This window comes from Notamacropus eugenii, chromosome 6, assembly GCF_028372415.1.
Source record: "Notamacropus eugenii isolate mMacEug1 chromosome 6, mMacEug1.pri_v2, whole genome shotgun sequence".
NCBI classification, from domain to species: Eukaryota; Metazoa; Chordata; class Mammalia; order Diprotodontia; family Macropodidae; genus Notamacropus; species Notamacropus eugenii.
In genome coordinates this window covers 362,329,176-362,340,590 of record NC_092877.1, presented here as the reverse complement: position 1 = coordinate 362,340,590, position 11,415 = coordinate 362,329,176, and positions in this window count along the sequence as shown.

Below are 11,415 nucleotides of genomic sequence, written 5' to 3'. Positions count from 1 at the left end.
TGGAATAGCTTATATTTTATTTTAAAAACAACACAGAGCCACTGAAACTTCCTGAACAAGGCAAGGATACAATCAAACCTCAGATGAAATCATTTTGCTGGATTGGGGAAATAAGGGGATGGAAGCAGGAGAAATCAGTTGGGATCACTTGGAGGAAATTCTTAGTATTTTCATATTTCTAAACCACCCTCTCTTCTTGTCATCAGTGCTGCTGCTGCTGTTGTTGCCCTTTTCTGTCAATACCAATATCTTCTTGGTCATGCTTCATGACTGTGAAGCATGGAACACCATGGTGTGCTATGACTCATAGCATCATAAAACTGTAGCTCTGCAGCTGGACAGGACTTCATACATCATCTGATTCAACCTTCTCCTTTTATAGATGCAGGAACTGAGACCCGGAGAAGTTATGTGAGTGGACTCGGGGTCACATGAATAGTAAGCATCAGAAATTAGATTTAAACTCATGGCCTCTGGCTCAAGGAAAAAGGAATCTATAGACTCAGGACATAATGCACTTCTTAAGGCCTTGGTGGGGGAAGGGAGGGAGAGTTAAAACACTTTATCTGTAGATTTCAGTTTAAAGATGTCTACCATAATCTGTATCATAAAAAGTGGATTGGTCATACCCAAAGAATACGACATAAAAGGTAAACTAAGGGCTATGCTAGCAATTCCTGAGAAATAAAGAGACTAGATGGGTAAATGGATGGATGACAAAATAAATGAATGAACAAGTAAATGGATGAATGAATAAATAGATAAATAAAGGATTGTGTGAGTGAATGAATGACCAGAGGAAGGCCTACAACATTTTAGGCAGATCTGTAATAGAGGATTTAGCAAATAGGAAAATAGGATCCTTGATTAAGAACTGGAAGAGGCATTACAAGTCATCTAATTCAGCTCCTTAATTTTATAGATGAGGAAAGTGACAGAGAAATTAGGTGATTTTTTTCAGCATAACCCAGGTAGTAAGCGGTAGAGTCAAGATTAGGGAGCCCAGTGTTTCTCACATAAACCCCATTGCTCTTCATACTTCAACACATTACCTTCCCATGGGCAAAAATCACATAGAGTAGCAGGACACATTCAAGTGTGTCCAGATAGAAGGAATATCCACTTCTGTGAGCTCATAGAGCAAATCAAGTATTGCAATGTCAAAAAAAGTGTCAATTTCTTAGCTTTATTGGACTGAGCTCACTCTAAGTCTGTGAGTCCTATTGACATTTGGCTAAAAGGAATAAAGAAGATGCATATTTTTCTCCAGATGCATTGGGATTTCCAGAAATTCCATTACATTTAAGTAGAGTCACTTAACCTTGCTGGGCCTTCGTTTTTTTATCCATTAAGTGATTGGGGTTGGATTAGATGATCTCAGAGGTTCATTCCAGCTCAAATACTGAGTCCTTGAGAACATCTAACCTCAGAACCCTGCCACTTCCCATGGTGCATTGTTTTTTCCCTTCATATAAGCCAATCTTTAATAAAGAAATGATTCATCTATTAACCGGCTCTAGAATTTAAAAACAAAAAGACTGACTTTCTAAGGTATACTTCTTAGATTTTGAAAGACCTATGAATTAGGGTATGGACATACCTGGTTTTATTGAACTTCACAGCTATTGAGGGGCTTTTTCTTTTTTTTTTTTTTAACAAACTTAAGGTTTGTGGTAACCCCGAATTGTGCAAGGCTATGGGCATCATTTTTCCAATTAGCATGTGCTCGTGTCATTTGTCTATGTCACATTTGGACAATTCTTATAATATTTTCATTATTATTACATGTTATAGTTACGTGTGACAAGTAATCTATGAGGCTACTATTGTAACTGTTTTAGGTAGCCATAAACCTTGTCCATATAAAGACAGCAAACTTCATAGATGTTGCATGTGCTGACTGTTCCACAGATTGGCAGCCCTGCGTCTTCCTATTTCCCAAGATACAACAAAATTGAAATTATGCCAATTAATAACCCTACAATGACCTCTGAATATTCAAGTGAAAAGAAAGTTCAAATTAGGAATCAAAATTCATCGCTGTTTTATTTTTAAAAATTGTCACAAACATCCCAACCTTCAGCAACTACCACCCTGGTCAGTCAGCAGCCATGAACATCAAGGCAAGACCTTCCACCAACAAGAAGACCATGACTTGCCATTGGTTCAGATGATGGTTAGCATTTTTTAGCAATAAGTTATTTTTAATTGAATTGTGCATACTTTTATACATACAATTACACACTTAATAGACTATAGCATAGTGAAAACATAGCTTCAATATGCACTGAGAAACCAAAACAAATTGTGTGATTCACTTTACTGTATTATCTGCCTGATTGTCATGGTCTTGAACCAAACTCACAATATATTGCCTGTATATACAAACAGTGCATACCTTCCATCAAAGAGGGGCACCAGGTATAGTCATATCTTTATTTCTTTTTATCTCTCTAGCATTCCCTAGAAGGCTTTTCCATTCTGATACCTCACTCCATCTCTGGAATTCATACTTTAGAAGTACCTTATAAGCTTTCAGGCTTTCCTGCTATAATTTGCAATAACAAGTCCCAAAATCTGAAATCATTTTAGGAATAGATTTATTGGGGTGTTTGTTAGAGGAGAGTGAGCTGGAAAGAAATTGTGATTTTCTCTCTCTCTCTCTAGGCTGTGGAGCTTTATATTATATAGGATTTAGACATACAAGGTGGCAAAGTGGGTAGAATGCCAGGCCTGGGTTCAGAAAGACTTGAATTCAAATCCAGTCTCAGCACTTCCTAACTGTGTGACCCTGAGCAAGTCACTGAAACCTGTTTGCCCATTGCCTCATCTGTAAAACAATCCGGAGAAGGAAATGGTCAATGACTCCAATATCTTTTCCAAGAAAACCTTAAAAAGGGGTCATGAAGACTGGGACGTGACTGAAAATAAGTCACTAATAAGCCTGCCAGAAAGTGCCAGAGAAGGAAGCTCAAAAACCAGGTAGATCGAGATGAATCTCATAAGTATAAACATTTAGTAAAATTTGGACTAGGCCAAAACGCCAAGAAAATCCAAAATGTAAGGTTTGGTGGACCCCAAACTAGATCTAAGTGAGGGGGATCAAATTATGATTTATTATTTATTTGAAATTATTTGCTATATATAAGCACATCCAGGGTTTAGGGGAACCTAAAATTCTGTGTAGCCCTTTCTGGCATTCCTAGAGATTTACTGAGGTCAGGGCAACATTCTGGATTCAAGTAATTTCTAGTCACATAAAGGCAGACTTAAATAGTATAGTTGCTAATAAATTTTTAATATCATAATAAAGTATTTTTACATTTATTGTTGGATAATTCTTCCCAGAAGCCCCTTTTAGAACTAATGCCCAGGCTAGCCAAGTCTTCATTTCTTACCAAGTCTCAAGTTACTTAATGACTGCTACAGTGCTCTTCTCAGTTTTATTTCATATATTGTTCTCTTCCATTAGAATATTTGCTCCTTAGGACTAGGGGCCACTCTTTTTTGTTTGTATTTCTAATTATAGTAGTTAGCAAAGTATCTGACACATAGTATGTGTTGTGGTTCTTCCCATGTGAATGTATGGTTCAATGCTTCCTGTGAGACATTAACTATAGGTAGGCACATATGTTCTATTAAGCCCAGCCACAAAGGGAAGTCCCTACCTAGAGGGGCACACAGTTCCTTTATCATGAATTTCTTTCTACCAGTGGTTAAATGGTGCCATGCTCACCCACAGTACAACTGCTTACAAATTAACTCCTTGTCCGGAAATCCAGTTTCTGCCTTATAGAAATGGACCTCTATGTTGAGCCCAATGGGTCAAGGTGAGCAAGCTCTTTTCTTTGACTATTTCCCAGATAATCCTTCAGTAAAACTTTAACAAGGTGAGAAGGTAATGGGGTGGGAGAGGGAAGAAGACAGTTCTAGAAAGAAGTAGGGAGGAGAGAGGGGGATAGAGAGTCACCTACATGAAATTTGGGACCCCTCAGTCAGGATAGATCTATAGTGGCTGGAAGAGCGCTCAAAGGGCAGTGTTTTAGGGTTTGATGATTGTAACTTTCTGGCGGGGGAGAAGAACTAAGCCTTTTCTTACCCACCTCAGGTCTGACTCATTTACATATCACTATGATTTGAAAGTGGTCAAAACCACCTTTGGGTTCTCCTATTCGCATAACATTTCTCTGGTTTTATAGCACATATCTGTAGCTTATCTATAGCTTGTAGACTGAGGGTCCTTTACTAGAGCCCAGCTGGCTCCTCTTAATTTAGCACATATGCTCTGGAGGCAGTCTTAATTTAGAAGGCAGTTTGAGCAAGTGGTATGTATGTTTCCCACTACACTCTTAGTTCTTATCCTGTATTTATTACTGCTTTATACTGGATACTAACTTAGTATATTAACTGGTTGGATGGCCATGGCAACCGTAATAAGATACAGTTTCAACACAACATAATTCCCTTAGGACTAATCTTTCTTAGTCCATACTATCGTAGACATAAAGTTAGAAGGGACCATAGAACTTATGTAAGTCAACCCCCTCCTTTTATAAATGAGGAAACTGAGGTCCCTAATTTGTGAAGGAAACACAACTGTAAGTGTTTCAGGCAGTACTTGAACTCTTTTACTCTAACCCCAGAGCCAGTGCACCATAGATTCTCCTTTCTTAGTCCCTATCCCAAGAACAAGGGTTCCATGAGAGTCCCTGTCAGAAAAGAGACATAGTTTCCTGTGATACTTAATCTTTTTTGTTGCTCGAGCCTTGACATTAGCATTTTTTCTCTAAAAATTCCCCAAAAAAATATCCACCACCCCTTCTGCTTCATTGAGTCATCCATCCATGTCCCCAGTCATTCATTTAGCAAGCCTTTATTTGTAGTGCTAAATGTGTGCAAGTCACTGTACTAAGTAATGAGGATGCAAACAATATATACAGATTTCATAATCCCTGTGTTTCTGAAGATTATGTTCCACTGGGAGACAGAGACAGTAAAATTTGTACACAAAAACATAAATAAAATTGCATAATACAAAGTAGGAAGTTATTGAACACAATGAGGCATTTAGGGGAAAAAAGCTTACTAGAAAAAATTAAGGAGAAATTGGATTATTGTAGTTGTAATGACTTTAAACAGGTGATATCTGAACAGGAACTTAAAGGATAAAAAAATTTAAAAAGTAGAGATGAAAGAGTGTGCCTCAGGTGTGTGGGATGGCTTGCATGAATACATCGATGGGGAAAATGAAATGTCAAGTTTGGGAAGAAATCAGCAGTCCATTTTGACCATAACATAATGTGTGAAGGGGAGTTCTATAATATAAACCTGGAAAGACAGGTTGGAATAGGTTTTGAAGGGTATAAATGTCATACTGAGGTTGGGGGAGGCTTTGAACTGTATCCATGATGAACCACTGAAGGGTTCTGAGCACACAAGTTGGTCATATGAGCCATAGGATGATGACCTTAACAGTTATGTAGAAGGTAAATTGGGCAGGGAAGAGGCTGGAAGCTAAAAGATCATTGCTGACAACTATTTATCTTGGGAGGAGATGGTGAAGGGAAGAATTAAGGCAGCATCTGTGTGCTGGGAGAAAAGGAGACCAAATGGCAAACGAAGTCAGAGAAATAGACTGGATCGAGATTGACCACTGAGTCTCAGAGGTGAGTGAGAGGGAATGGAAGGCTCTAGAAACTTATTCCCCAAGTCTCCCACACACAGCAAAGGGTACCCACAAATAAACACCTTCTTTCGTCAAATACTAACATATGTGAATATGTAGCAAGTTAATAATATGGATATTTTGTCCTGGATACTGCAACAAAGGACAATAACCTTTTATAAAATAATCTTAGAATTTAAAGGCTTCTTCAGGAAGATGATTGATAAATAAATCTTATATTTATTGCATTTCATTAAACTAAAAATGTGTTTTAAATATTAATGATTAGTAGTATTACCTGTGGCACACTAAGGGCTAAAATACTATTGTGTGACAGGTTTGTCGTGGCATGACTTAAGTGAGTAGTTTTTGCCAAATCGTATTAGAGGATTTAAGGGACCTTCCTCACTTTACAGTCTTTACGAAAGGCCATTGTCTCACTCTAAGTATGCACAATGGGAAGATCAGCTGAGGGCCCCATGAAAGAAAAATAAATAAATCAATTATATAGTTATGCCACAAGGTTGATTTTTTTTCTTTTTTGAAAAGAGAAATAAATACTAAAATTCTAATATATCTGATTTGGCAGCTAAAATTTTGTTAAATAATTTAAACAATAGTTAAAATATTTACTTACTAATATTAGTAAGCTAATTTTTGTAAATAATTTAATTCTATATTAAAGGGAAAAGGAATAATCAGAAAGATAAAAATAATATTTGATTTTAATTTTAATTGAAAGCAAACTGTTCATCATTTGGGCTAAAGAAAGCAGGCTATCAGCTATGATCAACAACTTTGGAAAGGTCATTTAGCTATTTTACCATTGTCTGTCTTTAACGATATTTATCGTTATCCTTAATTTTGTTTATTCATTAATTAATGTATAAATTTTTAGAAGTTCTAACTTGAAGCAGGATAGTCACAGAAACCTATTTCATTCACACACACACACACACACACACACACACACACATAAATGTTTGTTTGTTTTCCCCTAGACCACCTCAGCTATGGCTATGCCAATAACATTTTATAGGATAGCAGACCAGATCTTATCAAGATAGAAACATTGCCTACTTTAGTTTGTATAGTTCAAGCTGGTCCAAAGCATGAATGTCACCATCTACTAGTGTTTGTATCCATAAATGCTAGTCTTCACAAACCTTCATTTGGACAGTTCTGAAAGTATTTTCATTCTCAGTCTTAGTCATACCACTAGTGCAATAGAAGGCATCTTTTTTCAGGCTGTTATGCTCTTAACAATATCTATATTGATATCTATATGCATATGTATGTAGAGATTAGATAGATAGACAGATAGATAGAGGATGAATGGGTGGATAACAGATGGATGCATAGATAGACAGACAAACGTATAATTTCCTAGTAATACTAGTCAGCCACAAATCATTTTGAAGGGAAACTTTAGCTCCCCTCTGCAATTATGGTGAAACACATGAGCTCAAAAAAAATTTTTAATGCTTTGTGAAAGAAAAATACATTAGTTTAGTAATGAAGATTTATTCCCAAATGTTCTGACTTATACAAATGTACCAATGATTTGGAAAGTTCTGGGTAATGAAGAGTATTAGATACTTTAAAAATGAACAAGTGATCTTTTTTTAAATTCTCCCTTTTCCATTTTTTTCACAGTAGATAAGAAAAAAACTCACTGAAATTAGTTTCAGCAATACAAATCACAAAGGGATGGAATTCATTCTCATGTACTAAAGTGTTCGACATTGTCAAAATTGTTTCTACAGGATTTGGAAGAGCTCCTTTAAACCAATTTTAGTCCAGTCCTATTGCCTCAGGAAACACTTAAGAAGAGCTAAGCAAATGCTTCTAAATGGAAACAGGATAACAGTGACTTGCATAAGCTCATTTTCCATTATGATTTATCAGACCTTGAAAACATTTTTAAGGAGAAAAAATGAATGAATACAGCACAGTGTGACAGGAGTACACATTTGTTTCTCAAGAAGGATCTAGCACCTAACCCACTGACAAATATTCTCAAATGCCTGCCTGCTTTGTGCTAGCATGTAATACTGGCTTTTTGAGTCCATTTATCAAAAATGACTCATTGCACAAGGCAGTTTTGAATAGTGCAGATGAAGGGAAGAGAAGTGGAAAATTTCACTTTCCACAGTAAAGGGGCTATTTCTACAGTCTCTGTTAGCAGAGGTCACCAGCTGGATTTGGGAATGCTGCATTCAAGGCTTCACTTGTTTGCTGTGCCAACCTTCATTTCCTTCCAGAACAAGGGATGCGTCTGTGTGTGTGTGTGTGTGTGTGTGTGTGTGTGCATGTGTGTGTGTGTGTGCATGTGTGCATGTGTGTGTGTGTGTGTGAAATTTGGTCCACAGGCATTCAAAGTCATTTGGTAGGGTGAGAAAAAGGTATGGATGTATGATTCATAGCTTGCATGTTGTTGAACAATACAGACCCTGATACTTTGTAGATCTCTTGAGGTAGGAGAAAGATGAGAAAGGCACCTGAGAAACAAGAAGACTCAGAAAACTCAGACTGCGTAAAAAAATCTCCCGCAAATGTCCCTCAAGTGATACATCAAGTTCCTTTATCAGTGTTCAAACATACCCAGAGAGGGTGGTCTCTCTGATCATAGCTCAACGAGGGCACACTCAATTTTACTTCCTTTCCATTCCGATTTCCATCTTCCTATTTTGGAGGCAAACTCAGATTATTATCGAATCCACCTAGAAGGTAGTCCTGCCTCCCATATGGCTATAAACCAACCCAAAACAAATAGACACCAAAACAAAACTTCCTTCTAATACTATGCTTTCTTAAAAAAATAGAAATGTTTCCAACGAGGCATTTAAAGAACACTGGAAACCCTAAAGCACTATATAATATAAGCTGTTTTTGTTTTGTTTTGTTTTTTAGACTTTTTTTGTTTTTCAGACATTTCAGTTCTGTCCAACTCATTGTGACCCCATGTGAGATTTTCTTGTCAAAACTACTGGAGTGACTTACCATTTCCTTCTCTAGCTCATTTTACAGATGAGGAAATGGAGGCAAACAGGGTTAAGAGATTTGTCCAGGACCACAGAGCTAGTACGTGTCTGAGGATAGATTTGGAATCATGGAGATGACTTTTCCTGACTCCAGGCCAGGAACTTTATCCACCTCACAAAGCCAACAGGAGTCAAAGTCAGGGTCTCCAGCACCACACCTTTTAATTTGATTGTCTGTTCCTCAGAAGAAGGGTAACAAAGGGTTGTATGGAATCATTTGGGGGATTCCAAAAGAAGACCATTGGCTTTGACATTGCTGGTTTAGGCTACAGGGGGTAGCTAGGTGGTGCAGTGGATACAGCACCAGTGCAGGAGTCAGGAGGACCTGAATTCCAATCTCACCTCAGACACTTGATTCTCACTATCTGTGTGACCTTGAACAAGTCACTTAACCCCAATTGCCTCATCCTGGGTCATCTCCAGTCATCCTGATGGATATCTGGTCACTGGATTCAGATGGCTCTAGGGGAGAAGTGAAGCTGGTGACCTGGCACAGCTCTCCCTCACTCAAAACAAAGTCAAGTGAAGGTCATGTCATCATTTCTCTGATGGCATGGTTTTCTTTGGTAACAAAGGATGAACTGTATATAACTGATTATATAATCAATCAATCCCTCAAGGAATAAATGTTTGTTAAATGCCTACTATCTTTTGGATCTATACTAGGCACTAGCATACAAAAATAAAATAACCTCTGCTGGCAATGACTTTATAATACAAAAGACAAAACAATTATATGTAAGAATCTGTACAGCCTAATATAAAGGTAATAGGTATAAGTATGTATGTACACACACACAGAGACATTCATATGTTTATGTGTATGTTAATGCATACATTTATACATGCAAATGCATAAAGGCAATGTACACATTTATATACTTACATTAATGTGTATAATACTGCATATATATTAATATCATATGTGAATGCTCTATATAATATTATATGTGTATATCATGTGTATATATTTGCAAATATATACAAATACACATATATTTATTAATCTGTATATTTTTATATGCATGTTGTATATAACATGTGTAAGAACACAAATAAAAATACGCATGTATGCCCACACAGATAGCTATACATAAAAAATAATTAAATAGGAGGTAGCTTGGGAAGCAAGATATTAGAAGAAGAGTGGATCAGGAGTGGTTTCATGTTGAACTAAATTTTAAAGGAAAGACCTTGTGAGGCCAAGGGAAGGAAGAAGTATATTTCATGGTTGGGAATTCCCAATATAAAGTTTGCATGAAAGTAGAGAAATATTATGAATCAAAAATAGAGAGGGCCACTCTGGCAGAGTTGTAGAGTATGAAACAGGAAGACCTTCAATTCACATTAAAACACCTGATTGTGTGAATTCAGTTAGGGAGAGGGGAGAATTGAGAATAGTTGGGAGATTACAACTTAGAGACTGGACTTATGCTTGGGCCCTCCACCAAAATAGGAAAATTTGGAATAACAGGGGATTTTGGGGAGAGAAAATAATGAGTTTGGTCTTAGACACCTTGAGCTGGTGATTTCCCTTGCCATCCAGTAGGAAATGGCCAGGTGGTAATGAGTAATATACACCTGAAGTTTAGAGGACAAACTAGAACTGGAGATGTAGATCTTGGAATCACCTGCATGTGACTTGATAAAGTCTTCAAGATCATAGAGGGGAAGAGAAGAAGGTGCAGGGAAGAACCTTGTAGAACACTGACAAATGAGGGCCATAGTGTATATGGACAATAATAGAGGAAATAAATTAGAAAGAATTTTTATTTTAAATTGCCTTGTTGCAGTGATGGTACAAATGAATTTGAATAACGTGTTTGTAATGTACCCTGTATGCATAGTTATGAGTTTTCCTCCAACCTTTTGGGAATGCCCAATGTAAAGTTTGCACTGAAAGAAGAGAAGTGTTATGAATCAAAAATATAGAGGGCCAGTTTGGCAGAATTGCGGAGTATGGAAGGGGAATTGACCTTCAACAAGGCTGAAAATTTAACTTAGGGCTAGATTGCATATGGCATTAAAATCTAAAAAGAGATTATATTTTATTCAAGAGTATATGAAGATACTGAATTAGTTGAGTAGAAGAGCTACCATGGTTATCTGTGTGGCAAAGGAAAATGGCTTTGCAGCTGTTAATAGATAATGGACCCTGTAAGTAGGAACAGAAAAAGTAAAAGGTGAGAGTAATCCAGAGATGAGGGAATTCCTTACAACACTAAATGACTTAAAAAACTTGTACCATGATAATTGATCATATCTGTTCAAAGGACCTAGTCCTAATCTGCATTGGTGTGAAAATAATTTTTTCTAAAAAGTTCCTGGGGAAACCTTGTCATAGTTTTCCAACAACAGAATAGGAGATGGGAAGAACTCTGCACCAATGTTCTCTTCTTTTGAAGTGATTGACTCCAAACGATGAATATAGATGCAATTTTTGAAACAGATTTGAGCTCCTAGATGAAGAGAGGGATTTTAGAATCCTTTATAATGCCTCCTGATTAGTGGTTATCTAGCTTCCAAATTGAACCAATTGGAAGAAATGGATTGCCCTACATTTATTCCTTTTTTTTTACATCATCATTTGTTTTTTATTTCTTAAAATTAACTAATGTATTTTTAGTTTTCCACATTCATTTCTACAAAATTTTGAGTTCCAAATTTTATCCCCATCTCTCCCCTCCCACTCACCCCAAAATGCCA